The following is a 6,132-nucleotide window of genomic DNA, read 5'->3' on the forward strand; positions in this document are numbered from 1 at the left end:
CGCCGGCTGGTTGCCATGGACACGGTTGAGACGGAGCGACTCGCTTCGCGCGCCCTCTACAGGATCCTGGTGGTACTGCTCGTACCACATCCCATCACAGAACTACAACTCCCGGCCTGCCCTGCAACGCGCTGCGCCGACAAAGCATCATGGGAGGTGTAGTTCTGCAACCCTCAGGTAACTGCATACTGTGCCAATCCTGCTCCATCCTTGGGTTTATTAGACCCCCCCCCCCCCAGTAGCTGCACGTCAATAATAAATAATAACTGCCTACGTCATAGATTGGGCTGTGATGTCACAGACAGCCAATGACGTCACAAGTAAACGTTGTAGCAATGATGGCCAGAGGCTGTCAGTGACAGAGCAGCTGGAGAAGACAGGGTTAATAGTGAAATCATGAGAATTGCAGAGTGAGGTAAGTACACAATGACCGCGGTAGGTAGGTCGCACCTCACTGCTTCTCCCTCTCTCAGGAAATAAAAATATTCACAGTTATTCACTAAATTGTGAACAGCGTAAATTAACAACTTGGTGAAAATTTATAAATTGAAGACGTCGCTGACTTGGAGGTTATTGGGGTTTGTTTTATTTATTTTTCACAAATTAAAAAATGTTGGCCTAAAATCTGAAATTTACTTTGAAATTCTGACAATTTCACGCGTTACTGAATATCGCTGATAGTGAATAACTATAGCGGAATTATTCACTAAAGTATGAATTGTCACGAAATCAAAGTGAATTGATACATTTTACGCCAAAAACATTCAAACTGGAAACATTATCCGAGTCAGCTTCGGCTATTTACATAGTTACATAGCTGAAAAGAGACTTGCGACCATCAAGTTCAGCCTTTATCACATTCATTCATTTTTTGCTGTTGATCCAAAAGAAGGCAAAAACCTAGTCTGAAGCGCTTCCAATTTTGCAACAAATTAGGAAAAAAATTCCTTCTTGTCCCCAAAATAGTAGTCAGATATCTCCTTGGATCAAGCAGCTATTACCCCACTAATTAGATATAATATCCCTGTATGTTATGCTTTTGGAAGTATTTATCCAATTGCTATTTAAACATCTGTACACACTCTAATAAACCCACCTCTTCAGGCAGAGAATTCCACATCCTTATTGTTCTTACGGTAAAAAAAAAAAACCTTTCCTTTGCCTTAGATGAAATCTCCTTTCTTCCAGTCTAAATGCGTGACCTTGTGTCCTATGTATAGCCCTGTTTATGAATAGATTTCCAGACAATGGTTTGCATTGGCCCCGAATATATTTGTATAATGCTATCATATCCCCTCTAAGGCGCATTTGACTTAACATTTGCAGTGGTCTTTGATTTTCCCACATTTCACACTTTATTGAATAAGCTTGTTCACAGGTTGTGATTTGAAAAACAAATTTAGGATCAAAAGGGCTGGTTTGTAAAAACATCTTTGATTTAAAGGGACACCCCAGGCACCATAACAACTTAATTGGAATTGTGTTGTCATAATGCAAGGAAGTCCTGGGCACTGGCTTGCCTGAAGGGGTTGAATAGTTAAAGTAACACTCCGAACATCTAAAGCATATTAGCTTGCTGACGTGCTTCATATATCAAGTCATTGTACAAAAAGTGTAGGTTTCAAAACAAATTAACCTTGTTACACCCCCTGGCTGTCAATCTGTCCTGTTACTTCCTGGTAGAGCGAAACTCAAGAGGCAGCAATTTGCTCAGACAAATAGTTTAAATAATTAAAAAAAAAATATTAATTTAATATGTAACATAAATAATTTACTAATATGGTATAAGCCGAAACAAATATGTTTTAATTGATTATGTTGGACCCCCTTGTGCAGTTAACCCTTTCTCCGAAGGAGTTGGTTATTAAAATTAGGACAGCTTTTTGTAATAACTTGTATTTAAATAGTAGAAATTTGCAGACCACTTCAATGTATTCAAGTGTTCTATTTTGTATTTCCATAATTCAGTTTCTAATTTCGGCTGTTTGGTCACACGCAGACAAGCTGACATCTGAACGTTCAGTCTGATTGCGGAGTCTGTATGTGAAAATTCAGACATTGATAATTGTTTGCAAAATGCCCCATGAAAGATTGTGGTATTTAATTTCAGAGATCTTCACTAAGCTGGTAATTGTAGAGACTTGACAAGGGAATAACTTCACTGGAGAGGTACTCTACAAATATTGGTCTAAATCAGTAGATGACATTTTACAGAGTACACAGTAGAGGGCGCTCTGTGAGCACTTTTCACTGTAGCATTAGATGGGTTTCTCTCTCTCAATTATATCATGGCAGGCATTCACAATGTATCAGGCTTATTTACTAACGTGTGAATTTCAAAGGCCATCGTAGCTAAACTGACACCGTAGCTGACTTAGAACATTTTTCCATTTCGGGTATTTTGATCTTAAACTTAAAATTCACAATGAATTCTGACTTTACTGAATAGCCCTGAATATGATTCATTGGGGATTATTCATCAAACACTATCTTGTAGTGAATTAGAAACTGAATTAAATTTCCATCCTGTGACTATAGCACGGTTTGGGATTTTGTTTCCATATCAGGGTTTAGTTAATTAACCCTTTTGTGTTTTCTCTGCCAAATCACACACACACTGGGTTAAACAGTGAACTCTGACTTTTTGTGAATTCATTCCAAATGTAAAAACTGATTTAAAGATAGGTAATCTGGCAAAAAAAATAAATCTCAAAATTAACTAGATTCACAGCTTGGCTATTTTTGCCTCTGTTTTGCATTTTGGTAATTAAAGGGACACCAATACTATGTTAATGCGTTTGATAGATTTTGGCCTCATTAATATGATGGTTTTTTTTTGTTTTTTTTGCATGCTCAAATTTTATAGCTTTCGCACAAAAAAAATAAATGTTTAGCAGAATGCTGCACCGTAAGCCCTTGCTACGCATGCCCAATAGCCTCCTATGGGGAAGAATCGGATTGGCTAGATTGATCAAGACTGATGATGATCTCAGCAATGGAAGCAGGGCAAGCTGTGGCAATGGAGAAAAGGAAAGTGAAACACTTTTTAGGTTCCCGGAGAGTGGAGAAGGTTATCTAAATATTGACTACACCAATATAGTGTTATTTTAATGTGCTAATATTATCAAATACATTAAAGTAGTATTGGTACCTTAAGTTTCCTTTTAACTTGTAGAAATTCGTGTTTAGTGAATAAGTCTGACAGTAATTGGTCAGTACACAGGTGGATGTCACCATAATCATTCATTTATTCATAATAAAAAAAAGCCAAAATACAGCCAGAGCCTCCCACAGGTTTTCATCTACCTTGGACATTTCCACAGTTTGCAATGTCCAACAGACTAGGACAAGGGTAGGCAACCTTCAGCAGTCCAGACGTTGTGGACTACACCAACAATGCTCTTACAGTTGTAATGATGGCCAGGGCTGGTGCAAGGATTTCTGCCGCCCTAGGCATAGATCCATTTTGCCGCCCCCTCATGTCACTCATTCACATGAGGGACACACACTGGCAGACACACACACACACACTCACTGACAGACACACAGACGTGCACTCACTGACAAACATACACTCACTCACTGACACACATACACTTACTGACACACACACAGAAACTCACTAACAGACATACACTCACTCACTGACAGACACACACACACACATACACTGACAGTCAAACACTCACACACTCACTGACAGACACACACACACACACAGACACGGAACTGACATACATTCACTCACTGACAGACACACACACAGACACTCACTGATCGACATAACTCACTCACTGACAGACACACAGACACGGTAACTGACATACATTCACTCACTGACAGACACACACACAGACATTCACTGACCAACATAACTCACTCACTGACAGACACACAAGGACGCTCACTGTGGTGGGCGCCCCCAGCAGGCCAGCGCCCTAGGTGAATACCTAGTTCGCCTGATGGTTGCGCAGGCCCTGATGCTGGCAAAGCATCCGGGGAGATGTAGTCCAAAACAGCTGGAGTGCTGAACGTTGCCTACCCCTACACTAGGGTAAATTCATTAAACTCTCAAGTGTAGGTGAACATTATTTGGAATTGGGAAAATTCAGGATAAAATGGCTTTTCAGGAAACATTTTTATTTTCTAGATTTTGTGCCCCCCTGGTAGCTATAATTGTCAATTTCTCTAGCAAATTCCTTGCTTCTTGTGTAAACCACACAGGGTTGTAGCAACAATGTTTTTCAGTCTGTGAAAATCTGCCTTTATTAGATTTTAACATGTAAATATACATCCATCAGGAACGGCCACTGGACTTTCCAGGAATAATTATTTCAATTTATCATTTCCACCCAAATCAGCTTGATGTATCCTGGCCAGGAAGGCTGGAAGACTAATGTGTGTGGTCTGACCTTCTTTGCGTGTAATTGCAAACTAAATTATTTGTTTACTGTAAGCAGAATCTGGCTTTGCCTTCGTTCCGTGTTATTCCAGATACCTGTAACCCTTTCATTACATGTAGCTCTGATATTAACCCTTGCCAGTAAAGGACAAGTGAGCAACATTAGACCCAGATATGGCATCGACTTCCAATTCACTTGTCGCCCTATCCAGGGCTCTGAGTCTCCGAGATGATACGGACAGAGGTGACCATGAGATTAGTGATTCTATTTTTTCTCTCTGTTCAAATTCTCAGATCATGACTTTATATAAACAGGAGAGCCCAAAAGGTAGATCCCCAGATATTTTAAAACTACAGCTTCCATGATGCCATGTCATTCTAAAGGCATTGTGCCTTTTTGGGCACCCATGGTTTAAAACAAGTCATTGAGAAGGCATGTTTCGACTATTCCTATCTTATCATTCTTCCTCGGAAAATCTTTGCACCTCGTGAATGTTCTAGTGGTCCTGTGACCGCTGGATTTATCCCACACACAACTAATCTCAATCATTTCCCTCTAAGGATGGCAGTCAGTTTGAAGTTGTTGTTTTTTTTGCAATTAAATAGATGCATCAAAGGTGAAATGAAATCAAAGGAACATTTCAGGAGCTGTTTATATCTATACTTCTCGCAACATGATGCCACAGTCTCCCGTTCCCTGATCTCCATCAGTATGTAGCTTAGAACTGCTGAGCTTTGTGGAAAGGGGCTGAAGCTATAAGCCCACCCTCCTGGTCTATGACATCACAAGAGAAAGCTGTGCTTGAAGTGAACATACAAAATATTGTACTGTTTAATGGAAACCCAAGTAGTTACATTTGTGTTGATTCACAAATTAAACTTCTGCGGAAGTTTGACCACATACGCAACTCTGCAACGGAGAGCCATGGACTGACCAGGATTGGCTGTCAATTTTCAACAACCTCCTAGTGCCAACAGAATCTGCAGATACCAACCATACCTATATTATTAATGTTTGCAAATCTGCTGCACTTATTGCACAATTACTGTCAGTTGCAAAGTGCAAAGTATCGCTTTAGTGCAATATAAATATTAATTCTAAATACATGATAAATATAATATGTGTGTGAATATTGTATATAGCAACCTCCACGTCTCATTCCTCTGGCTCTCTCAGATTTAAAGGCTGCCTAATGATCTGGAACGGTGCATATTTCTATGCACTCTGCCATTATCAGATAAAAGGTTTCCCATTAGATATCAGTTCAATATTTACATGAAGGAAAAGTGATTTATTGCCTGTGTTCAGTAGCCCAGGAAATGTTTCCAACCATCCACCACTAGGGGGCACTAGTTCTCTCTCCGTGTTTTCCATATTTTCCAACATGGATTAGTTGCTATAATTTGTGGTAGTATTGTTACTTGTTGATACTAGACGATTATTTTACATCCGTAAAAACAACCTTCAAGCGTTTTTCGTTGCTGTTTTTTTTTTTTTTCTACATTATGTCACACAATTCCTGATGGAATGGGGCTTGCTTGAAATTGATATCTCATCAACATTTCCTGTAATCGGATTTGCATTTAAGTGAGATGTAATGTCATTTCCTATCTGTTTTACACAGCATTTGGCAGGAAATTCTGTTTTCTGGTGCAGCTGTTGTTCTCATACGAGCAAGTCTTTTTTGTGTGTTGGATTCTGACCTCTAAAATAAATCCCTGCATTGCGT

This window comes from Pelobates fuscus, chromosome 5 (assembly GCF_036172605.1).
Source record: "Pelobates fuscus isolate aPelFus1 chromosome 5, aPelFus1.pri, whole genome shotgun sequence".
Classification (NCBI taxonomy): domain Eukaryota; kingdom Metazoa; phylum Chordata; class Amphibia; order Anura; family Pelobatidae; genus Pelobates; species Pelobates fuscus.